This window comes from Berghia stephanieae, chromosome 15, assembly GCF_034508935.2.
Source record: "Berghia stephanieae isolate SIO BIC M18660-M18661 chromosome 15, UCSD_Bste_1.3, whole genome shotgun sequence".
In the NCBI taxonomy this organism is placed as follows: domain Eukaryota; kingdom Metazoa; phylum Mollusca; class Gastropoda; order Nudibranchia; family Aeolidiidae; genus Berghia; species Berghia stephanieae.
Genome location: NC_088374.1, coordinates 24,189,625 through 24,217,124, shown reverse-complemented (window position 1 = coordinate 24,217,124; position 27,500 = coordinate 24,189,625). Strand labels below are relative to the sequence as shown.

At 37.6% G+C, this 27,500-nt stretch overlaps 2 protein-coding genes across 3 annotated transcripts in view; one reads left to right on the top strand and one right to left on the bottom strand.

Moving 5' to 3' along the window:
- LOC144960241 (NXPE family member 4-like) overlaps positions 1-27,500 on the bottom strand; it is a 384,922-nt gene that overhangs the window by 158,826 nt on the left and 198,596 nt on the right. The gene's annotated exons all lie outside the window — the stretch shown is intronic.
- The window catches only part of LOC144960709 (mothers against decapentaplegic homolog 3-like), a gene marked incomplete at its 3' end in the record, with an annotated part of 77,174 nt that overhangs the window by 1,401 nt on the left and 48,273 nt on the right, over positions 1-27,500 (top strand).

The following is a 27,500-nucleotide window of genomic DNA, read 5'->3' as shown; positions in this document are numbered from 1 at the left end:
CCGTGGGGCTGGTACTCATAAAATCAAATACGTCATTCAGAGAGTCATTAGCCTCATTTAGCCAGAGTTTATCCCAGTTTCTATAGCATGATATTGACAATAGCAATTGTTTGCTACCCTCAGGATAGAATGCAAGTCTATCACAAAATACTTTCCACCAGATCTGTCAGTAGCTACCCAATCACTCTACTGAGTTATCATGAGTGTCTGAAAAAAAAAAACATTTCGACATCATCCATTATAATCTATCTTGGTCGCTTTGCTTGTGAAGCAAGCGCTGTACCAAGTGAGCAATTTGGACCCCCATAGCTTTAAATGGATGGAAGCAATTAACCAGTAGATTTTTCACCAATCAAAACATGGAATTTGTGACACACCTTCACATGTGCTCGGACAAACATAGTTGGTTGTTTATAAACAATAACGTGAACTAATTCGACCTCAATCTGATCGTTGTTATTGTTTTTATATTGACAAATGGGTGACTAGTTATCACAGTTTTCTGTGCTGATTCTACTGATCAAGCGGTAGAACAGTGGATATTTTACTTAGCACATACCATTGATAGTAAAACCTGTGTAGTTTGCTCTGTCTACCGATCACTGCCATTGTTTACATGATGACGATTGTCAGAGAGGCGTGGTTATCTACCGGTTAATTGCTTGATGCATTATGGCTGGAATGCCAGTCTTATTAACTTGATGAGACATGTCGCCTGTTAGGCGATTTTACAGGTTTTTTTTCGACAGAGACAATGCTGTTAACAGCCAGGTACTCATTTTACACTTGAGTACAGTGAGAGAATATGAGTAAAGAGCCTTTTCCAAGGACTCAACTATGTGCAGAGCGAGGCTCGAACCCACCAGGACCTTCCAATCCGAAAGCAAGTGTCATACCACAAGACCACATAGCCGTTCAAAGTTAGTTATTCGATCAATGAGGGGTGGGGGTTCAGAATTTTTTTTTGACTACACCAGGGATCAATATTGGTATCAGTTTCTTGTCTCGTGAAGTGAGTGCTCCTCCATCCAAGATTTGGGTATCCCCTTACCAGTTAAAGTGTCAAATAAAACCAAAAATATGGATATCTTAAGTACTTCAAAACCCTTGGAAGGGCTCGCTCAACCAAGGCGTTAACTCACTCAACCCCAACACCGACTATATCCGTGGTTTACCCGGCGTTACTTTTACCCCATACCTATTATTTATTACATTTTTCAGAGACAAATTATTGGCGTATCTAGCTTCAAAGCTAATGTTTTTTTTTCTCTCCATTTTTACATGTTATGGTAGTTGAATAAATCTATCTATGTACATGCTCATTTTTAATATATTTTTTTTCCAATTTCGAAAAATAGCAAAAATCTCTAGGATTGAGTGAGTGAAATTTCAGTGGTGCCAAGTACCAACCTTATGTAAAATATGCGTAATCTTGAACTTACACATTTTTGCTCATTGTACACATTTTATTCATGACTGTACATATTATTATTAATTTTATTATTTTTATTTAAAAGTATTTTAAAAACCATACACACTCTTTTAGTGTATTTAATCTGTTTTTTGACTTAGACGTTCTATCAATATCTTATTTATCTGGATTCATGGCAGATTTATAAGTGGATTCTGGAAGTCGATACCATTTATATTATCTATGAGTCAATTTATTCATTAATTTAAATTGTCAATTATAACATCACTAGTATTATATACAACAGCAGTTATTTATTGTGCACTTGTTTCACATGCAAACGGTCCGAGATTGATCCTGTGTGCAGGCGAGAATTTTTTTTCCGACTCCTCTATCCACCCAGCAGTGATTGGGCAGCTAGGTGGAAAGTATTTTGCGATAAGACTAGCGTCCTATCCAAAGAGTAGCAGTCAATTGCTATTGCCCGTTTCACGCTCTTGAAACTGGGATAAACTTCAGCTCCTTGGACCGATTGGCTCTGAAGGATTTCTTATTTAGGATGGGAGCACCACAATAATATTAATAAATTTCATTGTTATTGTTATTATTGAATTGGCTGGTGAATATGAAATTTGACAATCTTCCCCAACCCATTTCTTTTTTCTTCTTCTGATTCTTTCCTTGACTGCTTGACTTGACCTAAATTAACACGTCTGAATAGTTTCTATTATTAGTTATCAGATCTGTGTGTAAAGAAGTGTGTGTGTGTGTGTATATAAATCACAGGAGTGTGTTGGGTGTGGTGATACTGATATTGTCGTATGATAAAATTCGACTAATGGGACGTGTTATCTTTTCTCTATTGTCTTCTTTGATAGTGTGTCTGGTATATTTATTCCTACCCAGTATGACTCATCGCACGTTTGGTCATACACAGAATAGGAGATATAATAATCATGGGTGCAAGAGTGCCGGCTACAGCCGGCCTGTCGGCCGATTGGATTACCAAAAAAAAACCGTCGCGGGCTATTTGCGATTTGGAATTGATTGATTTTTTAATTTTTTTGTTTGTTTGTTTTTTTTTTTTTGTTTAGGTCCCAACAATCGGGTCGGGTACGTCCACATGATTAAGCGAAACTTTTGAATCACGATGCTACTGTGACCCGGAAGTGATAGTTATATTATTAAATTTGAACCGGAAGTTGATTAGAGAAGTCTGTGAATCTTGCAGGCTTTTTCAGATTATATGTCTGGTCATAAGTAGACTTGCAGGCTTTTTGAGGTCCAGTTGCTTGCACCCGTGAATAATGTAAACACTCCTGAATTTATTTTTATCAGGAAAGTTTTGATGTTTCCACATTCTGTCATTCCTGACTTTTTCCTTAATTGCCAATTGGTTTCCTGATTTTTTAAAATATTCTTACAAGTACAAGGAGAAATGCAATCATCATCATCATCACCATAAGGTGTTTGCTTAATTTCCAACAACTCCCCCAAAAAGAAAATAGAAAAAGAATTTCTTTTAAAAAATCTGAATTTCATTTCCTAGGTCTGGTTGGATTATTGTTGAATTTCAGTCATAAGATTGACATTTGTTGTTTGGTCTCGCATTGCTTCATTTCCTCATTGGGTCATTTGATATACACGCCTTGTATGAATACTATGTTTCCTGTCCATCAGTGTTTTTGTTTTTATTCATCCCAACAACGCCACTTCAACATTACCTCATTCGTCTGTAGTTTTTCATTCATCCTGCTTTGTTGATAAAGGGGAAACCAGGAAATGTCCATTTTATCTCTTTTCGTTTATTAAAATGAAGCTTACATTCAATTTCACATTGTATTTTTTTTATTTCTTCGAGCTTTGAGCAGCAACATTTACATTGGCATATATCGTAAACTTTGAAAGTGACACAAAACGGGATTTTGAGAAAATAACGTAAATTTTGTCATTTATATAAAAGGCACTTTAAGAAGAAGCTACTTGATGGAAATTTATTCTTTTTTATGATTTAAGGGTGACCTTGTTTGGGTGATACTTTTTATGCGACATATTTTCATTATGCTCTTTACGAGATACTTTAAAAAAAAAAAAGAATTTTTAGCGAACGGTATCCGTGATTCATATCATGTCTTGGTTTCACCTTATCCAATGTTTTTCATATTTATTATTTAAATTATTTTATCTGTTCTTCTCTGACCATCGGGGAATCAAATTTAAATTTTATGGCGCCCACGTGTACTATTGGTCTTACAGTACAGTATGTCTTATCCAAGGACACAACGTTGGGGATAGAATATCGTAATTTATTTTAAGTCTAGCCCCAGGGTTGTGTCTTTGGATAGGACACTTTACACATATTACTTCACTCGACCCTGGTGTGAATGAGGGCCTGGCTGTAGGCAATGATAGATAGAGTAAGACTTATAAAGAGGGCTTGTAACAGTCAGCTTTACTGTGTAATATAAAATGGAAGTTCGGTTCCCTATGTCCTGCATGAGGATGCATTTGTTTTAACTTAAGTTTTATGAGTAGGCATATAGTTTACTACTTGTTTCAGTCCCTTGATTAGTGACGTAGTGTCAACAATCAAAGTTTCATCTCATATGGGACTGTTATCCATGTGTTGTGGCTTATAGTTTTTTCACTGTGTTGTTGTGTCATGTGTGAGTTTTGTTTGTTTACTCTTTAGATATTATGAAGCCCTTTTGAAGCCTTGTTTCCATATGTCCTCTTTGTAGTGTTCAATATGTTGGACATAACTAAGGGACATAATCGATGACAAACGCATTCCCTTAATATGACAGATTTGTACTGTTATTTGGTTTCACCGTATTCAACACGCATCGTATTAACTATTTTACTCAATCTCCTATTGAGATACAGGAACCAAATATTTCCATTTCGTGTCGCCCTCTTGTACTAGCGCTCTTACAGTATGTCTTTCCCAAGGACACAAGGTTGGGGTGTGGGTTTATTATTAAAATCTGGTCCCAAGGTTGTGTCCTTTGGATAAGACACTTTACACATATGACTTCACTCGACTCGGGTGTGAATGAGTATCTGACTTTTTGTCAGTAATTGATATTGTAAGAGTGTAAGTATAAGGGGACGTCTAACATGCAACTTTTTCTGTATGAAATGGAAGATTTTGGTTTTCCATGTCTTGTTTTGAGATGACATGCAGTAGTGTGGAGTGTTTGGATTAAGTCCAACCTGGTGGATATAAATTTGTGGTTAGTTGTGCTATTTTATTGCTAGTCCAAGGGTGACAGGTCTCTACCATTTTTGTTTATTTATATATGTATTTATTTATTTTTTTGCTGCCTGCAGCTGGCCCCTATCTTTATTGAGTGAATGCGTTTGCGTTAGCAATTATCAAACCCTTTGAAGTATTGGTTCCGTGTGAGTCGTACTCTTCATAGTGTTCGATATGTTGGATATAACTAAAGGACATATTCGTGACAAAAGTATTCCTTTAATATAACAGAATATAACGTGACTTGACTTTCACCGTATTCAACGCGCATCGTATTAACTACTTTACTCAATCTCCTATTGAGATACGGGAACCAAATATTTCCATTTCCTGTCGCCATCTTGTACTAGCGCTCTTACAGTATGTCTTTCCCAAGGACACAAGGTTGGGGTGTGGGTTTATTATTAAAATCTGGTCCCAAGGTTGTGTCCTTTGGATAAGACACTTTACACATATGATTTCCCTCGACTCGGGTGTGTATGAGTATCTGACTTTTTGTCAGTAATTGATATTGTAAGACTGTAAGTATAAGGGGGCGTCTAACATACAACTTTTCCTGTATGAAATGGAAGTTTTGGTTTTCCATGTCTTGTTTGAGGGATACATGAAGCAATGGAAAGTGTGTTGATTTTGGTAAATCTGTGGTGGAGGCTGATTTGTCTTGTCATGAATTTCGGGATTTCTTTCTTTCTTTATTTTGACTGCATCTAGCCTATGTCTTTATTGAGGGAATGCGTTAACTACTTGGTTCAGTCCCTTGATTGGTGATTTAGTGTCAACATTCAAAGTCTCATTTCATTTGGGACTGTTATCCATGTGTTGTGGCTTATAGTTTTTTCACTGTGTTGTTGTGTCATGTGTGAGTTTTGTTTGTTTACTCTTTAGATATTATGAAGCCCTTTTGAAGCCTTGTTTCCATGTGACGAGTTGTCCTCATTGTAGTGTTCAATGTGTTGGACATAACTAAGGGACATAATCAGTGACAAACGCATTCCGCTAATATGACAGATTTGTACAATTGTACTGTTTTTTTGGTTTCACCGTATTGAATACGCATCATATTTACTCTTTGATTCAATCTCCTATGAAGTCACGGGAACCAAATATTTTCATTTCGTGTCGCCCTCTTGTACTAGCGCTCTTACAGTATGTCTTTCCCAAGGACACAAGGTTTGGGCGTGGGTTTATTATTGAAATCTGGTCCAAGGTTGTGTCCTTTGGATAAGACACTTTACACATATGACTTCACTCGACTCGGGTGTGAATGAGTATCTGACTTTTTGTCAGTAATTGATATTGTAAGAATGTAAGTATAAGGGGGCGTCTAACATACAACTTTTCCTGTTTGAAATGGAAGTTTTTGGTTTTCCATGTCTTGTTTTGAGATGACATGCAGTAGTGTGGAGTGTTTGGATTTAGTCCAACCTGGTGGATATAAATTTGTGGTTAGTTGTGGTATTTTATTGCTACTCCAAAGGTCACAGGTCTCTACCATTTATTTTTATTTATTTATTTATTTATTTATTTTTTTTTGCTGCCTGCATCTGGCCTCTATCTTTACTGAGTGAATGCGTTTGCGTCAGCAATGATCAAACCCTTTGAAGCATTGGTTCCGTGTGAGTCGTACTCTTCATAAAGTTCAATATGTTGGATATAACTAAAGGACATATTCGTGACAAAAGTATTCCCTTAATATAACAGAATATAACGTGACTTGACTTTCACCGTATTCAACGGGCATCGTATTAACTATTTTACTCAATCTCCTATTGAGATACGGGAACCAAATATTTCCATTTCGTGTCTCCCTCTTGTACTAGCGCTCTTACAGTATGTCTTTCCCAAGGACACAAGGTTGGATTTTGGGGTTATTATTAAAATCTGGTCCCAATGTTGTGTCCTTTGGATAAGACACTTTACACATATGACTTCACTCGACTCTGGTCTGAATGAGTACATGTCTGTTGTCAGCAACAAATATGATATTGTAAGAGCGCAAGTACAAGAGGGCATCTAACAGTCACATCTTCCTGTATGAAATGGATGTTTTGGATTTCGTGTCTTGTTTGGGATTACATGAAATAATGGGAAGTGTGTTGACGAATCTGTGGAGCTTTTAAATTTTTGGTTGGTCTTGAAATTCTAGATTTATTTATTTATTTTTTATACCAACGTTGACAGGTCTCTGTATGTTATTTTTAATTCTTTTGTTTTTGGTTTTACTGCCTGCAGTTTGTCTATATCTTTATTGAGGGAATGCGCTAACTACTTTGTTCAGTCCCTTGATTGGTGATTTAGTGTCAACATTCAAAGTCTCATTTCATTTGGGACTGTTATCCATGTGTTGTGGCTTATAGTTTTTTCACTGTTTTGTTGTGTGATGTGTGAGTTTTGTTTGTTTACTCTTAGATATTATGAAGCCCTTTTGAAGCCTTGTTTCCATATGACTTGTCCTCATTGGATATAACTAAAGGGGACATATTCGTGACAAAAGTATTCCCTTAATATAACAATATAACGTGACTTGACTTTCACCGTATTCAACGCGCATCGTATTAACTACTTTACTCAATCTCCTATTGAGATACGGGAACCAAATATTTCCATTTCGTGTCGCCCTCTTGTACTAGCGCTCTTACAGTATGTCTTTCCCAAGGACACAAGGTTTGGGCGTGGGTTTATTATTAAAATCTGGTCCCAAGGTTGTGTCCTTTGGATAAGACACTTTACACATATGACTTCACTCGACTCGGGTGTGAATGAGTATCTGACTTTTTGCCAGTAATTGATATTGTAAGAGTATAAGTGTAAGGGGGCGTCTAACGTACAACTTTTCCTGTCTGAAATGGAAGTTTTTGGTTTTCCATGTCTTGTTTTGAGATGACATGCAGTAGTGTGGAGTGTTTGGATTTAGTCCAACCTGGTGGATATAAATTTGTGGTTAGTTGTGGTATTTTATTGCTACTCCAAAGGTCACAGGTCTCTACCATTTATTTTCATTTATTTATTTTATTTTATTTTTTTTTTTGCTGCCTGAATCTGGCCTCTATCTTTACTGAGTGAATGCGTTTGCGTCAGCATTGATCAAACCCTTTGAAGCATTGGTTCCGTGTGAGTCGTACTCTTCATAGTGGTCAATATGTTGGATATAACTAAAGGACATATTCAGGACAAAAGTATTCCCTTAATATAACGTGACTTGACTTTCACCGTATTCAACGCGCATCTTATTAACTATTTTACTCAATCTCCCATTAAGTCACGGGAACCAAATATTTCCATTTCGTGTCGCCCTCTTGTACTAGCGCTCTTACAGTATGTCTTTCCCAAGGACACAAGGTTGGGGGTGGGTTTATTATTAAAATCTGGTCCAAGGTTGTGTCCTTTGGATAAGACACTTTACACATATGACTTCACTCGACTCGGGTGTGAATGAGTATCTGACTTTTTGTCAGTAATTGATATTGTAAGAGTGTAAGTGTAAGGGGGCGTCTAACATACAACTTTTCCTGTATGAAATGGGAGTTTTGGTTTTCCATGTCTTGTTTGAGGGATACATGAAGCAATGGAAAGTGTGTTGATTTTGGTAAATCTGTGGTGGAGGCTGATTTGTCTTGTCATGAATTTCCTGATTTCCTTCTTTCTTTATTTTGACTGCATCTGGCCTATGTCTTTATTGAGGGAATGCGTTAATTACTTGATTCAGTCCCTTGATTAGTGACTTAGTGTCAACATTCAAAGTCTCATTTCATTTGGGACTGTTATCCATGTGTTGTGGCTTATAGTTTTTTCACTGTGTTGTTGTGTGATGTGTGAGTTTTGTTTGTTTACTCTTAGATGTTATGAAGCCTTTTGAAGCCTTGTTTCCATGTGACGAGTTGTCCTCAGTGTAGTGTTCAACGTGTTGGACATAACTAAGGGACATAATCGATGACAAACGCATTCCCCTAATATGACAGATTTGTACATTTATACTGTTATTTGGTTTCACCGTATTCAATGCGCATCATATTTATTATTTGATTCAATCTCATATGAAGTCACGGGAACCTAAAATTTCCATTTCGTGTCGCCCTCTTGTACTAGCGCTCTTACAGTATGTCTTTCCCAAGGACACAATGTTGGGGTGTGGGTTTATTATTAAAATCTGGTCCAAGGTTGTGTCCTTTGGATAAGACACTTTACACATATGACTTCACTCGACTCGGGTGTGAATGAGTATCTGACTTTTTGCAGTAATTGATATTGTAAGAATGTAAGTGTAAGGGGGCGTCTAACGTACAACTTTTCCTGTCTGAAATGGAAGTTTTTGGTTTTCCATGTCTTGTTTTGAGATGACATGCAGTAGTGTGGAGTGTTTGGATGTAGTCCAACCTGGTGGATATAAATTTGTGGTTAGTTGTGGTATTTTATTGCTACTCCAAAGGTCACAGGTCTCTACCATTTATTTTTATTTATTTATTTATTTATTTTTTTATTTTATTTTTTTGCTGCCTGCATCTGGCCTCTATCTTTATTGAGTGAATGCGTTTGCGTCAGCAATTATCAAACCCTTTGAAGCATTGGTTCCGTGTGAGTCGTACTCTTCATGGTGTTCAATATGTTGGATATAACTAAAGGACATATTCAGGACAAAAGTATTCCCTTAATATAACGTGACTTGACTTTCACCGTATTCAACGCGCATCTTATTAACTATTTTACTCAATCTCCCATTAAGTCACGGGAACCAAATATTTCCATTTCGTGTTGCCCTCTTGTACTAGCGCTCTTACAGTATGTCTTTCCCAAGGACACAATGTTGGGGCGTGGGTTTATTATTAAAATCTGGTCCCAAGGTTGTGTCCTTTGGATAAGACACTTTACACATATGACTTCACTCGACTCGGGTGTGAATGAGTATCTGACTTTTTGTCAGTAATTGATATTGTAAGACTGTAAGTATAAGGGGGCGTCTAACATACAACTTTTCCGGTATGAAATGGAAGTTTTTGGTTTTCCATGTCTTGTTTGAGGGATACATGAAGCAATGGGAAGTGTGTTGATTTTGGTAAATCTGTGGTGGAGGCTGATTTGTCTTGTCATGAATTTCCTGATTTCCTTCTTTCCTTATTTTGACTGCATCTGGCCTATGTCTTTATTGAGGGAATGCGTTAATTACTTGATTCAGTCCCTTGATTAGTGACTTAGTGTCAACATTCAAAGTCTCATTTCATCTGGGACTGTTATCCATGTGTTGTGGCTTATAGTTTTTTCACTGTGTTGTTGTGTCATGTGTGAGTTTTGTTTGTTTACTCTTAGATATTATGAAGCCTTTTGAAGGCTTGTTTCCATGTGACGAGTTGTCCTCATTGTAGTGTTCAACGTGTTGGACATAACTAAGGGACATAATCGATGACAAACGCATTCCCCTAATATGACAGATTTGTACATTTATACTGTTATTTGGTTTCACCTAATTGAATACGCATCATATTTACTATTTGGTTCAATCTCCTATTAAGTCACGGGAACCTAAAATTTCCATTTCGTGTTGCCCTCTTGTACTAGCGCTCTTACAGTATGTCTTTCCCAAGGACACAAGGTTGGGGTGTGGGTTTATTATTAAAATCTGGTCCCAAGGTTGTGTCCTTTGGATAAGACACTTTACACATATGACTTCACTCGACTCGGGTGTGAATGAGTATCTGACTTTTTGACAGTAATTGATATTGTAAGATTGTAAGTGTAAGGGGCGTCTAACGTACAACTTTTCCTGTATGAAATGGAAGTTTTTGGTTTTCCATGTCTTGTTTTGAGATGACATGCAGTAGTGTGGAGTATTTGGATGTAGTCCAACCTGGTGGATATAAATTTGTGGTTAGTTGTGGTATTTTATTGCTACTCCAAAGGTCACAGGTCTCTACCATTTATTTTCATTTATTTATTTATTTTATTTTATTTTTTTTTTTTTTGCTGCCTGCATCTGGCCTCTATCTTTATTGAGTGAATGCGTTTGCGTCAGCAATGATCAAACCCTTTGAAGCATTGGTTCCGTGTGAGTCGTACTCTTCATAGTGGTCAATATGTTGGATATAACTGAAGGACATATTCAGGACAAAAGTATTCCCTTAATATAACGTGACTTGACTTTCACCGTATTCAACGCGCATCGTATTAACTATTTTACTCAATCTCCTATTGAGATACGGGAACCAAATATTTCCATTTCGTGTCGCCCTTGTACTAGCGCTCTTACAGTATGTCTTTCCCAAGGACACAAGGTTGTGGTGTGGGTTTATTATTAAAATCTGACCCCAAGGTTGTGTCCTTTGGATAAGACACTTTACACATATGACTTCACTCGACTCTGGTCTGAATGAGTACATGTCTGTTGTCAGCAACAAATATATTGTAACAGCGCAAGTACAAGAGGGCGTCTAACAGTCACATCTTCCTGTATGAAATGGAAGTTTTGGATTTCGTGTCTTGTTTGGGATTACATGAAATAATGGGAAGTGTGTTGACGAATCTGTGGAGCTTTAAATTTTTGGTTGGTCTTGAAATTCTAGATTTATTTATTTATTTTTAATACCAACGTTGACAGGTCTCTGTATGTTATTTTTAATTCTTTTGTTTTTGTTTTTACTGCCTGCAGTTTGTCTATATCTTTATTGAGGGAATGCGCTAACTACTTTGTTCAGTCCCTTGATTGGTGATTTAGTGTCAACATTCAAAGTCTCATTTCATTTGGGACTGTTATCCATGTGTTGTGGCTTATAGTTTTTTCACTGTGTTGTTGTGTGATGTGTGAGTTTTGTTTGTTTACTCTTAGATATTATGAAGCCCTTTTGAAGCCTTGTTTCCATATGACGAGTTGTCCTCATTGGATATAACTAAAGGGCATATTCGTGACAAAAGTATTCCCTTAATATAACAGAATATAACGTGACTTGACTTTCACCGTATTCAACGCGCATCGTATTAACTACTTTACTCAATCTCCTATTGAGATACGGGAACCAAATATTTCCATTTCGTGTCTCCTCTTGTACTAGCGCTCTTTACAGTATGTCTTTCCCAAGGACACAATGTTGGGGCGTGGGTTTATTATTAAAATCTGGTCCCAAGGTTGTGTCCTTTGGATAAGACACTTTACACATATGACTTCACTCGACTCGGGTGTGAATGAGTATCTGACTTTTTGTCAGTAATTGATATTGTAAGACTATAAGTATAAGGGGGCGTCTAACATACAACTTTTCCGGTATGAAATGGAAGTTTTTGTTTTCCATGTCTTGTTTGAGGGATACATGAAGCAATGGAAAGTGTGTTGATTTTGGTAAATCTGTGGTGGAGGCTGATTTGTCTTGTCATGATTTCCTGATTTCCTTCTTTCCTTATTTTGACTGCATCTGCCTATGTCTTTATTGAGGGAATGCGTTAATTACTTGATTCAGTCCCTTGATTAGTGACTTAGTGTCAACATTCAAAGTCTCATTTCATCTGGGACTGTTATCCATGTTTGTGGCTTATAGTTTTTTCACTGTGTTGTTGTGTCATGTGTGATTTTGTTTGTTTACTCTTAGATATTATGAAGCCTTTGAAGGCTTGTTTCCATGTGACGAGTTGTCCTCATTGTAGTGTTCAACGTGTTGGACATAACTAAGGGACATAATCGATGACAAACGCATTCCCTTAATATGACAGATTTGTACATTTATACTGTTATTTGGTTTCACCTAATTGAATACGCATCATATTTACTATTTGGTTCAATCTCCTATTAAGTCACGGGAACCTAAAATTTCCATTTCGTGTTGCCCTCTTGTACTAGCGCTCTTACAGTATGTCTTTCCCAAGGACACAAGGTTGGGGTGTGGGTTTATTATTAAAATCTGGTCCCAAGGTTGTGTCCTTTGGATAAGACACTTTACCATATGACTTCACTCGACTCGGTGTGAATGAGTATCTGACTTTTGACAGTAATTGATATTGTAAGATTGTAAGTGTAAGGGGGCGTCTAACGTACAACTTTTCCTGTATGAAATGGAAGTTTTTGGTTTTCCATGTCTTGTTTTGAGATGACATGCAGTAGTGTGGAGTATTTGGATGTAGTCCAACCTGGCGGATATAAATTTGTGGTTAGTTGTGGTATTTTATTGCTACTCCAAAGGTCACAGGTCTCTACCATTTATTTTCATTTATTTATTTATTTATTTTATTTTATTTTTTTTGCTGCCTGAATCTGGCCTCTATCTTTATTGAGTGAATGCATTTGCGTCAGCAATGATCAAACCCTTTGAAGCATTGGTTCCGTGTGAGTCGTACTCTTCATAGTGGTCAATATGTTGGATATAACTGAAGGATATATTCAGGACAAAAGTATTCCCTTAATATAACGTGACTTGACTTTCACCGTATTCAACGGGCATCGTATTAACTATTTTACTCAATCTCCTATTGAGATACGGGAACCAAATATTTCCATTTCGTGTCGCCCTCTTGTACTAGCGCTCTTACAGTATGTCTTTCCCAAGGACACAAGGTTGTGGTGTTGGTTTATTATTAAAATCTGACCCCAAGGTTGTGTCCTTTGGATAAGACACTTTACACATATGACTTCACTCGACTCTGGTCTGAATGAGTACATGTCTGTTGTCAGCAACAAATATGATATTGTAAGAGCGCAAGTACAAGAGGGCGTCTAACAGTCACATCTTCCTGTATGAAATGGAAGTTTTGGATTTCTGTCTTGTTTGGGATTACATGAAATAATGGGAAGTGTGTTGACGAATCTGTGGAGCTTTTAAATTTTTGGTTGGTCTTGAAATTCTAGATTTATTTATTTATTTTTAATACCAACGTTGACAGGTCTCTGTATGTTATTTTTAATTCTTTTGTTTTTGTTTTTACTGCCTGCAGTTTGTCTATATCTTTATTGAGGGAATGCGCTAACTACTTTGTTCAGTCCCTTGATTGGTGATTTAGTGTCAACATTCAAAGTCTCATTTCATTTGGGACTGTTATCCATGTGTTGTGGCTTATAGTTTTTTCACTGTTTTGTTGTGTCATGTGTGAGTTTTGTTTGTTTACTCTTAGATATTATGAAGCCCTTTTGAAGCCTTGTTTCCATATGACGAGTTGTCCTCATTGGATATAACTAAAGGACATATTCGTGACAAAAGTATTCCCTTAATATAACAGAATATAACGTGACTTGACTTTCACCGTATTCAACGCGCATCGTATTAGCTACTTTACTCAATCTCCTATTGAGATACGGGAACCAAATATTTCCATTTCGTGTCTCCCTCTTGTACTAGCGCTCTTACAGTATGTCTTTCCCAAGGACACAAGGTTGGGGTGTGGGTTTATTATTAAAATCTGGTCCCAAGGTTGTGTCCTTTGGATAAGACACTTTACACATATGACTTCACTCGACTCGGTGTGAATGAGTATCTGACTTTTTGACAGTAATTGATATTGTAAGATTGTAAGTGTAAGGGGGCGTCTAACGTACAACTTTTCCTGTATGAAATGGAAGTTTTTGGTTTTCCATGTCTTGTTTTGAGATGACATGCAGTAGTGTGGAGTGTTTGGATTTAGTCCAACCTGGCGGATATAAATTTGTGGTTAGTTGTGGTATTTTATTGCTACTCCAAAGGTCACAGGTCTCTACCATTTATTTTCATTTATTTATTTTATTTTATTTTATTTTATTTTTTGCTGCCTGAATCTGGCCTCTATCTTTATTGAGTGAATGCGTTTGCGTCAGCAATGATCAAACCCTTTGAAGCATTGGTTCCGTGTGAGTCGTACTCTTCATAGTGTTCGATATGTTGGATATAACTAAAGGACATATTCGTGACAAAAGTATTCCCTTAATATAACAGAATATAACGTGACTTGACTTTCACCGTATTCAACGCGCATCGTATTAACTACTTTACTCAATCTCCTATTGAGATACGGGAACCAAATATTTCCATTTCGTGTCGCCCTCTTGTACTAGCGCTCTTACAGTATGTCTTTCCCAAGGACACAAGGTTGGGGTGTGGGTTTATTATTAAAATCTGACCCCAAGGTTGTGTCCTTTGGATAAGACACTTTACACATATGACTTCACTCGACTCTGGTCTGAATGAGTACATGTCTGTTGTCAGCAACAAATATGATATTGTAAGAGCGCAAGTACAAGAGGGCGTCTAACAGTCACATCTTCCTGTATGAAATGGAAGTTTTGGATTTCGTGTCTTGTTTGGGATTACATGAAATAATGGGAAGTGTGTTGACGAATCTGTGGAGCTTTTAAATTTTTGGTTGGTCTTGAAATTCTAGATTTATTTATTTATTTTTAATACCAACGTTGACAGGTCTCTGTATGTTATTTTTAATTCTTTTGTTTTTGTTTTTACTGCCTGCAGTTTGTCTATATCTTTATTGAGGGAATGCGCTAACTACTTTGTTCAGTCCCTTGATTGGTGATTTAGTGTCAACATTCAAAGTCTCATTTCATTTGGGACTGTTATCCATGTGTTGTGGCTTATAGTTTTTTCACTGTTTTGTTGTGTGATGTGTGAGTTTTGTTTGTTTACTCTTAGATATTATGAAGCCCTTTTGAAGCCTTGTTTCCATATGACTTGTCCTCATTGGATATAACTAAAGGACATATTCGTGACAAAAGTATTCCCTTAATATAACAGAATATAACGTGACTTGACTTTCACCGTATTCAACGCGCATCGTATTAACTACTTTTCTCAATCTCCTATTGAGATACGGGAACCAAATATTTCCATTTCGTGTCGCCCTCTTGTACTAGCGCTCTTACAGTATGTCTTTCCCAAGGACACAAGGTTGGGGTGTGGGTTTATTATTAAAATCTTGTCCCAAGGTTGTGTCCTTTGGATAAGACACTTTACACATATGACTTCACTCGACTCGGGTGTGAATGAGTATCTGACTTTTTGCCAGTAATTGATATTGTAAGAGTGTAAGTCTAAGGGGGCGTCTAACGTACAACTTTTCCTGTCTGAAATGGAAGTTTTTGGTTTTCCATGTCTTGTTTTGAGATGACATGCAGTAGTGTGGAGTATTTGGATGTAGTCCAACCTGGCGGATATAAATTTGTGGTTAGTTGTGGTATTTTATTGCTACTCCAAAGGTCACAGGTCTCTACCATTTATTTTCATTTATTTATTTATTTATTTTTTTATTTTTATTTTTTTGCTGCCTGCATCTGGCCTCTATCTTTATTGAGTGAATGCGTTTGCGTCAGCAATTATCAAACCCTTTGAAGCATTGGTTCCGTGTGAGTCGTACTCTTCATAGTGTTCAATATGTTGGATATAACTAAAGGACATATTCAGGACAAAAGTATTCCCTTAATATAACGTGACTTGACTTTCACCGTATTCAACGCGCATCTTATTAACTATTTTACTCAATCTCCCATTAAGTCACGGGAACCAAATATTTCCATTTCGTGTCGCCCTCTTGTACTAGCGCTCGTACAGTATGTCTTTCCCAAGGACACAAGGTTGGGGTGTGGGTTTATTATTAAAATCTGGTCCTAAGGTTGTGTCCTTTGGATAAGACACTTTACACATATGATTTCCCTCGACTCGGGTGTGAATGAGTATCTGACTTTTTGTCAGTAATTGATATTGTAAGAGTGTAAGTGTAAGGGGGCGTCTAACATACAACTTTTCCTGTATGAAATGGAAGTTTTTGGTTTTCCATGTCTTGTTTGAGGGATACATGAAGCAATGGAAAGTGTGTTGATTTTGGTAAATCTGTGGTGGAGGCTGATTTGTCTTGTCATGAATTTCCTGATTTCCTTCTTTCTTTATTTTGACTGCATCTATCTGGCCTATGTCTTTATTGAGGGAATGCGTTAATTACTTGATTCAGTCCCTTGATTAGTGACTTAGTGTCAACATTCAGAGTCACATCTCATTTGGGTCTGATATCCATGTGTTGTGGCTTATAGTTTTTTCACTGTGTTGTTGTGTGATGTGTGAATTTTGTTTGTTTACTCTTAGATATTATGAAGCCCCTTTGAAGCTTTGTTTCCATATGACGAGTTGTCCTCATTGTAGTGTTCAATGTGTTGGACATAACTAAGGGACATAATCGATGACAAACGCATTCCCTTAATATGACAGATTTGTACATTTGTACTGTTATTTGGTTTCACCGTATTCAATGCGCATCATATTTACTATTTGATTCAATCTCCTATGAAGTCACGGGAACCTAAACTTTCCATTTCGTGTCGCCCTCTTGTACTAGCGCTCTTACAGTTGGATGGGAGCATCACCCTTGAATCATATACCTATGATGTTCGCATGGGTGTACGATCCGATAGTGATGTCGTTTCTTCTTCTCTTTACTAGCCTATCCTGCTTCTTTGGTTTGTGATTGTATTTTTGACAGGGGATATTTTTTTTTCTGTAAAACTTCTGCCTGTTTGTTCTTGGTTATTTATAATTTAGCTTATGATATCTTTAGGTTATGATTTTGATTTACATTTGTACTATTTTTGTTGGATTGCTTGTTTTTTGTTTCAGCGGTCTCTCATATAACCTCAATTGTGTTGGAAGAGACCTAAAGCAACAAACAAACAACAACAAACAAACAGTATGTCTTTCCCAAGGACACAATGTTGGGGTGTGGGTTTATTATTAAAATCTGGTCCAAGGTTGTGTCCTTTGGATAAGACACTTTACACATATGACTTCACTCGACTCGGGTGTGAATTAGTATCTGACTTTTTGTCAGTAATTGATATTGTAAGATTGTAAGTGTAAGGGGGGGAAGCATTGGTTCCGTGTGAGTCGTACTCTTCATAGTGTTCAATATGTTGGATATAACTAAAGGACATATTCGTGACAAAAGTAGTCCCTTAATATAACAGAATATAACGTGACTTGACTTTCACCGTATTCAACGCGCGCGCATCGTATTAACTATTTTACTCAATCTCCTATTGAGATACGGGAACCAAATATTTCCATTTCCTGTCGCCATCTTGTACTAGCGCTCTTACAGTATGTCTTTCCCAAGGACACAAGGTTGGGGTGTGGGTTTATTATTAAAATCTGGTCCAAGGTTGTGTCCTTTGGATAAGACACTTTACACATATGATTTCCCTCGACTCGGGTGTGAATGAGTATCTGACTTTTTGTCAGTAATTGATATTGTAAGAGTGCAAGTATAAGAGGGCGTCTAACATGCAACTTTTCCTGTATAAAATGGAAGTTTTGGTTTTCCATGTCTTGTTTGGGATTGCATGAAGTAATGGGAAGTGTGTTGATTTTGGTAAATCTGTGGTGGACATGAATTTTTATTTAGTCATGGAATTGTAGACATTCTTATTCTTTTATTTTACTTTTATTTTTTACTTCCAAGATGACCGATGTTATATATGCTTTTATTTATTAATGATTTTGGCTGCCTGCAGCTCGACTATATTTTTATTGAGGGAATGCGTATACTTCCTGTTTCAGTCCCTTGATTAATTTTTTAGTGTCAACATTAAAAGGGTCAACTCATCATACGGGACTGTTGTACGTATGTTGTGGCTTATTGTTTGTTTGTTTCCTCTGTTTTGTGAGTTTTGTTCACTCAGAGCAATTTTAAACCCTTTGAAGTATTGGTTCCGTATGAGTTGTACTCTTTATAGCTACTAACGAAAGACTGAAAATGGAAAGGCTTCGTATGGGAACAAAACAGACAATGGACGTTTCGGGTACAAACCCTTCGTCAGCACAACAATACACAAATAAACGTGGAAAATAAATAAAATATAATGAAAAATAACTTGTATCGACTGTACTCAATGGTGGTTGCAGTATGAGTGAAATATTAGCGTGACGTGGTAGAGGATAGGGTGTCCCAAGGGGTTATCTAATTGATAAGCAAAGGTCAGCGTCAGGAAACAGAACTTTCCAGACTATAATGGAAGATAAAAGACATATTGGTGGTAGTAGTAGTAGTAGTAGTTGTAGTAGTAGTAGTAGTAGTAGTAGTAGTAGTAGTAGTAGTAGTAGTAGTAGTAGTAGTAGTAGTAGTAGTAGTGAAACAGTAGGGGGCGGTGGACGGGGCGAGGTTAAAGGGTCACGGCGGAGGGGGGGGGGGGATTGTTGGATGAGCGAAGGTCAAATCTTCGCGAAGGAAATACGAATGATAGTAAAGTGGAATACACCGATAAATAGATAGATAGATAGATGGATAGACAGATAGATAGGTAGATAGATAGAAAAGAGGGGAGAGAGAGAGAGAGAAAGGGGGGGGGGGGGGGGGGTGAGAGAGGGCGAGTAAACAGCTGAGTGATAGCTGGGTCTATATATGTATATTAATTTCTCTCTCTCTCTCTCTCTCTCTCTCTCTCTCTCTCTCTCTCTGTGTGTGTTTATCTATGCATGTGTTTTTGTTTGTTTTTTGTTTTGGTTATTTATCTTTGCTTGGTGTTTGTACTGATTTGTGTAATTGTATCATTTTATAACACTCCGCCCCTCCTTTTCTTTCTGCTTGTTATATGTTATTGACCGATTCAGGTTGACGTGACTGAGGTCGTTGATATTGTTTTTTTTAGACCGCCATTTGGGTGAATAGTTCTCACAAAAAAAATAAAATGATGTCATGGGTTTGGTAACAAATATTCACAACAGAAAACTACAGTATGTTGAAAAGAAAACTTCTTTTGTCTGATTCGTATAATATAGCCAGAACTAATCATTAAAATGGCTGTCTTAAAAAAAAAACAAAGATGTCTGTTGGTTGGTTCGTTTAATCTCGCGGGTAGATGCGAGTATTTTGCCTAAACGCATAGCGTCAATAGTTATTTTTAACTGTTGTGATGGTCATCAATAATAATATTTTTTAAAGGAAGTGGTTATTCAGTATCTGATACTGAATAGTGCTTTGCCACTATTCAGTATCCACAAGGAACTCTTTTTTATAGAGAGAGTGAAAAGTGCGACAATCTCGGTCGAACTGCTGACCTACTTCCAGATTGAACACGTGCAGTAACTGACAGCCCGATTCAAAGTTGTAAAAATATTTTGATCATAATTTTTTAATTTCTGCTATGGTGCAATTAACATAGTTCAAAATATCAAAGTAAGAGTGGCATTCAAATACATTTTTAAATATCTAAATAGACATGATTAAATGTCACTAAATGTTCAGTGACACCATGGCTTGGTGGCTGTTTGACTCTGAGCTTAGGGTTCGAGAGTTCAAATCCCGGCAGGGATAACTTTTTTTTTTTCCCCAATATTTTAAAAATTCCTTCTGTTTATTGATATTTTTTAAACTTTTGTTTTAATAATTTTATTTGCTTGTAATATGCTTTAATGTTGATATTATACTATTGTTCTTTTATTATTATTATTATTTATTATTATTATTATTATTATTATTATTATTATTATTATTATTATTATTATTATATTATTATTATTATTATTATTATTATTATTTCTACTTACTTACAATTATTATTATTATTATTATTATTGTTGTTGTTGTAATCGTCATCATCATCATTATTATGATTATTTTTTATTTTTTTTTAATCAAGTAGTTCGAGTAATTTAATCAGTTATCGATTTATTACGAATATCTTTTATGTGTTATAATCTCGTTGTTGTTTTTCATTGATGTGCTCTTCTATTGTTTATTACCTTTTAAAATCTTGCTTTTTTTTTGTTTGTCTCATTTGTTGTTGTTGTTGTTGTTTGTTTGTTTGTTTGTTTGTTTGTTTGGTCATCTAAGACAAACCCGATTCATTATAAATATGTGGCCAGACTTTCTGCCATTAATAATTGAGCGATGTACTTCCGTGAATTAATTGTCGTATTATATTAAAATTTACGTGATAATAATAATACATAATAATAATAATAATAATAATAATAATAATAATAATAATAATAATGATAATAAATAATGATGATAATAATAATAATAATAATAATAATAATAATAATAATAATAATAATAATAATAATAATAATGATAATAATAATAATAATAATAATAATAATAATAATAATAATAATAATAATAATAATAATAATGATTTAAATAGATATACTGAATATTAGACTACAATTGACATCTATTTTCTGAATACAGGTGGTATTTTTAGGGGTGTTTCTTTTTTTACGAAACCTGCCAAAACACGCCGAACCCCGACAAAGTTATGGGAAGTCGGTAGCAGTGGGGAGTGAACCTGGGACTCAGGGAAGTGTACACCATTGGGGAGTGAATTACTTTTTTATGAAACCCGACAAAATCCCACAATGTTATGGAAAGAAAGTAGGCAATGTGGGGGAGTGAACCCGAGACTCAGGGAAGTGTAGACTATTGGGGAGGAAACCTAAGTCTATGGTTTTTCGGTGGGTTTTGTAAAAAAGTAATTGCTTCATTCTCGTCTGGTACCCAACTCCCATAGTCCGGCTTCATTTCCCACTAGTATCTATCTTCCATAGTCCCAGGATCATTTCCACTGATATCCTCTTCTCACAGTCCCAGGTTCACTCCCAACCGGTGTGCACTTCCCTGAATCCCGGTTCATTGCTCAATGGTGCCCCCTTCCCATAACTTTTGACAATTTCAGTAGGTTTCGAAATAAAAGTACATTCTGAGCTCACTGTCCACTGGTATCAGCCTCTCGCAGTCCCAGGTTCAATTCTCATCGGTGTCCAAATCCCAGATTCAATCCCCACTGCTGCCTACTTTCCATAACTTTGTCGGGTTGTGGCGGGTTTCGTAAAAAGTAATTCCCCCTCCCCCTTGGTATTGCTTTTTTACAAAATCCAGAGTCCCAGGTTCACTCCCCACAAGTGTACTTCCCTGAATCTCAAGATCACCCCCCACTGTTGCCTACTTCAATAACTTTGTCGGATATTGCCAGGTTTAGTTGGATTTCGTAAAAAAGTAATTGCTTTTATATGAAACTCGCTGAAAACCACCAAAAACCATAGTCTCAGGTTCACTCCCCACTGGTGTACACTTCCCTGAGTCTCAGGTTCACTCCCCACTGTTGCCTACTTCCCACAACTTTGTCTGATATTGCCAGGTTTCGTAAAAAAGTAATTGCTTTTATATGAAACTACCTGAAATCCGTCGAAAACCATAGTCTCAGGTTCACTCCCCACTGGTGTACACTTCCCTGAGTCTCAGGTTCACTCCCCACAACTTTGTCGGATATTGCCTGGTTTCGTAAAAAATTAATTGCTTTTATGTGAAACTCGCTGAAACCCGCCAAAAACCAGAGTCTCAGGTTCACTCCCCACTGGTGTACACTTTCATGAATCTCAGGTTCACTCCCCACTGTTGCCTACTTCCCATAACTTTGTTGGATATTGCCGGGTTTCGTAAAAAAGTAATTTCTTTTATGTGATACTCGCTGAAAACCGCCGAAAACCAGATCTCAGGTTCACTCCCCACTGGTGTACACTTTCATGAATCTCAGGTTCACTCCCCACTGTTGCCTACTTCCCATAACTTTGTCGGATATTGCCTGGTTTCGTAAAAAAGTAATTGCTTTTATGTGAAACTCCCTGAAACCCGACCAAAATCCAAAGTCTCAGGTTTACTCCCCACTGGTGTACACTTCCCTGAGTCTCAGGTTCACTCCCCACTGTTGCCTACTTCCCATAACTTTGTCGGATATTGCCGGGTTTCGTAAAAAAGTAAATTCTTTTATGTGAAACTCGCTGAAACTCGCCGAAAACCATAGTCTCAGGTTCACTCCCTACTGGTGTACACTTCCCTTAGTCTCAGGTTCACTCCCCATTATTTGCCTACTTTCCATAACTTTGCCCCATTTTGTTGGGATTTGGTGCATTTTGTAAACAAAAAGTAATTGCTTTTTTTTCAAAACCCGCCGAAACCCAGTCCCAGGTTCACTCCCCACTAGTGTACACTTCCCCGAATCTCAGGTTCACTCCCCATCACTGTTGCCTACTACCCATAACTTTCTCGGATATTGCCAGGTTTCGTCGGGTTTCGTAAAAAATTAATTGCTTTTATATGAAACTAGCTGAAGCCCGCCGAAAACCATAGTCTCAGGTTCACTCCCCACTGGTGTACACTTCATTGAGTCCCAGGTTCACTCCCCACGCTTTGCCTATTTTCCACAACTTTGCCGCATATTGTCGGGTTTCGTAAAAATGTAATCCCCCCCCCCCTATTGTTATTGCTTTTTTACAAAACCCAGAGTCCCAGGTTCACTCCCCACTGGTGTACACTTCCCTGAATCTCAGGTTCATCCTCTCCTCCCCCCCCCCCCCCCCCCACCCCCTACACACACACACACACACACACGCTGCTGCCTACCTCTCATAACTTTGTCGGATATTGCCAGGTGTCGTCGTGTTTCGTAAAAAAGTAATTGCTTTTTATTTGGAAACCCGCCGAAACCCAGTCCCAGGTTCACTCCCCACTGGTGTACACTTCTCTGAGTCCCATATTCACTCCCACAGCTGCCCTCTTCCCATAACTTTTTCAGGTTTCGGAAAAAAAAACACCGTATTATTATAGTGCAAAACCACTATTCAGTGTCAGATACTGAATAGTACAAAACCACTATTCAGTATCAGATACTGAATAGTGCTAGCCTTTTTTAAATGTTTTGTGCGTTGTGAGTTGTGTTGTGCTTCTGCTACCGCCTGCTGCACTTTTGTGGGTCGCAGTTCGCACTGTCGGCGGCTGACTGAGATGCGTGCGGGGTGGGCGGTTGGCTATTGCTGTGGTAGGGGGGGGGGGGGGGGGGGTTTGATGGTGTCCTCGTTCCACGAGATTGACAGATAGACAGCGTAGGAAAAAGCTAAATTATTGTCGACTATTGATGCTGTGCGGTTAGTCAAACAAAAACAAAGGAAAAAAAAAACTCCAGCCGAAGTTGGGGTCACTCGGGTCTTTGTTATTATTTTTTTTTTTTGCCATCCATGTTTATGAGTAATTCTCACTAAAGTGTATTAACCAGACTATAAATGTTAAAGGTTACGTGTGTTGATCCGTTAGTTGTTATTCTTCCGGATGGCAATGTTGTGAGCTTCTTATCCAAGCGCATACTATCTATAGACGTTGAAGGTTACACATCGTTTTGTGTGTTGGTCCGTTACATTTCCGGATGACAGTGTTGTGAGTTTCTTAGCCAAGCGCACGGCATCTTTTAACGTACCAACACACGAACATTGCAGGACGAATGAATGTGATGGGCAGCTCTTTGTTTTATTGATTTTAGACCGACAGCTGGGTTATTAGTTCTCACTAAAATATCTCGGCCACACAATCAATCTGGGGCGGGAATTGGTGCACCAAATCTTCCCGCGACCTTACTGGTACTGGTAACTTCCCGGGTTTGAGTTCTCATCGCCGCCGCGAAATTTTTATTCTCTAATTGGCTTCTGGCACTTTCCTTCTCTCCATTTCTTGTTAATATCAACATAAGTGCCTCCACTCACTTTTCTGAAATCGTGTGATAACTAGTCACCCATTTGGCGGTATTAAAACAATAACAATGATCAGAGAAAGGTCGATTTCATTCACGTTATTGTTTACCAACCATGTTTGTCCGAGCACGTGTAGAGGCAACGCACAGTTTTGTGTGTTGGTACTTTTATTTCCGGCGGTCGAAATGTGAATTATTTTTTTTTGGCTAAGCGCACAGGATAGTCGTCGGTAAAATTTACAAGTTAAATTAAATAAGTATCTGCGGCAGTTTTTTTGTTTTTGTTTTGGCGTTCAAATTGTCAAACTGGCATTCCTGCTCGCCTCTGCTTTTGCTGCTCTGCTACTTCTACTTGCCGTTGTCTGTTGTTATTGCGCGACTGCTCAAGGCCGTTTCGTTTTGTCTGTCTCGTCTGTGCTCCGATGGCACAGTGGACTCGAGAAAACTGGGTCAGCACGTCTGGCCGGCTGGCGGCTGGAGGGGAGGCAAGCAGGCTGTGTTGAATGAATTGGTGTTGTGTACCTAATGTGTTGCTTGGGTTATTTTGAAAGAATTATTTGTTGTGTGTAAAAAAAACAAAAAAACAAAACAAAAAAAAAAAAACAAAAACACACACACACACACACACACACACACACACACACACACACACACACGCACGAGAATAATGGAGGGGGAGGGGAGGGGAGCTAACAGCAGGAAGGAAAAAGAGAAGTTTGCCCGTCAGTGTCCAGCCCCCCCCCCCCCCCCCCCCCCTCCTCCCTCGTCTCAACTTCTACTTTGGTTTGCTTTCCTCCTCTTGTTGTAATTTAGATGATTACGGTTGAATTAGAGAAAATTACTGTCGGCCTTTCGGCTGTTATATTATGGAATGGAATGGCAGCTAACCGTCGCCTGTGTTTATGTCGTTTGTGGGAGATTGCTATTAATTATTATTGTTGTTGTTGTTGTTGTTATTATTATTATTATTATCATCATCATCATCATCATCATCATCATCATCATCATCATCATCATCATCATCATCATCATTATTATTATTATTATTATTATTATTATTATTATTGTTGTTGTTGTTGTTGTTGTTGTTATTGTTATTGTTATTGTTATTATTATTATTATTATTATTATTATTATTATTATTATTATTATTATTATTATTAATGCTATAATGTGTTTAGTGAAATATTATGGCTATTTGGATAGAAAATGCCTTAAACTCTTGACCTCTGGAATTCTTGTACATACTTGTACATTTCTGAGATGGCCCGATTGTCTTTACGCAATGAGTTTTTATTGTAATACTCACCTGCCCTGTCCGCCGAGACAGAAAGCTGTGTGTATCCTTTAAACGTCCATCTTGCAAGGATGCCCTTTCGTCTGCTAACACTGGCAAAACCGGCAATAGGCTTCAACAGTCGTGACGTCACTTCCCTCGTTATGACACATGTTAACTTAGTAACTGGTTCTAAACTATCGGAACAATGGCGGACGCCCTCATGAAATATTTCTCCGACGAGCATAAAAGCGTATCCAGAGGAGAAAAACATTATATATCTGATCATGTTTTGACTTTTATACATTCTGATCACATGACATGTGAAAAAGTTCGAGCCAACATGAAGAATAAAAAGTACCGATTTTCTTTGTTTAGAACCAAGCTGGTGTTTGCTGGGCGGACGTGACTATTGAATCCTATTTGAAATATTCCGGCTGGCCTTGCCATTTGTGACTAGATATTATTATTATTTATTATTATTAATCTCCATTAGTCCTTCGTTTTACCTCCATTCTTGCCGTTTGCTTTGGTGTTTGGAGTGCATTTAAGGCGCGTTGAGGGCGTTGGATGATGATATTGCGCAACATAAAACGCCCGCGTTTTTAATTTTTTTTTTATTTAGTTCATAAATGGATTCCCCCCCCCCCCCCCCCCCCTTCTTTCCCTCTTCTCCACTGTTTTGTTTGTTCATGTGCTTTAAAAAAAAGTACAAGAACTAAAATAGGCTAGATTAAATTTTTGTAATTTTCTTTTTTTTAAATTTTGTTTTCAAAGACGGCCCTTCGAAACATTTCTGTCGATATTTCTGTATGCTGCGGTGGGGGTGGGGTAGGGGAGAGAATTAAGTTCTAGAAATAAATATTATATAATCTATTTATATCGCTGACTACGGCGGGTGTTGTGCTGCAACATTGTTTCGTCGTTATAGTTTTTGTTTTGTTTTTTGTTTGTTTTTGTTTTAACCAGCCTACCTACCAGTCAGCCCTACAACTTCTGCTTTTGTTTGTGTCCGGCGTCTCCTCTGATCTTCTATATATCTATCTATCTATCTATCTATCTATCTATCTATCTATCTATCTATCTATCTATCCGTCTGTCTGTCTGTCTGTCTGTCTGTCTGTCTATCGATCTATCTATCTATTGGTCTAACTATCTATTTGTCTATCTATTTGTATGTCTATGTTTCTTTCTCTCTCTCTCTATCTATCTCTCTCTCTCTCTCTCTCTCTCTCTCTCTCTCTCTCTCTCTCTCTGTCTTCTATCTCTTCTCTCTATCTCTTTGTTCCTGGTTGGGATTCCTGACCTCTCATAGTGGGCAGGGAGGCACTTACTGTGTCTTCTTTTATCCTCCGATCTATGTTTTCCAACATGCTTTCTGTATTTGTCTTGGAATGAGTTTACTTCGTTTTGTTCCCTACCCTGGCTGGGAGGGAGGGAGGCTGGCCAGTTTGTCATAGGCTCCAAATTAGCGCAAATCTGCCTCAGATCATTTTGTCCCCATTCCTTTGTTAGACTGTACATCTGTTGTACAAAATGATGTACACTTAATTTGTTTTATGTTGTCCTGCATATACGGACATATATTGTGCGGCTATGTGGTCTAGTGGTATGACACTCGCTTTCGGATCGGAAGGTCCTGGTTTCGAGCATCGTGCTCGGCGCATAGTTGAGTCCTTGGAAAATGCTCTTTACTTACATTCTCTCACCGTACTCAGGTGTAAAATGAGTACCTGGCCGTTAACAGCGTTGACTTTGTCCGAAAAATTATAATATCGCCTAACAGCGTCATGTCCCGTCCTACATGTTAAATGTTGCTGTTGACCAGGGACCCCTTGTAAAGCGCTTTGAGCACGTTTAGTGGATATTGCGCTATATAAAAGCTCAATTTAAAGAAATTAAGATAGCAGATTATTTGTTTTCTAGAGTATTTTTGTATGCCTACATTCATTTCAGCCCTTCAATTTATTCTTCTCATGACTTTCAGTGGCAATGGGCACATTTTTCACACAAATTGAGTTGTTCTGTAACATGCTTTTAAAAGAAACATAAATAGGTCTTAAACGAAGACCCATGAATAAGATCGCTTTGCGGGTGGTTG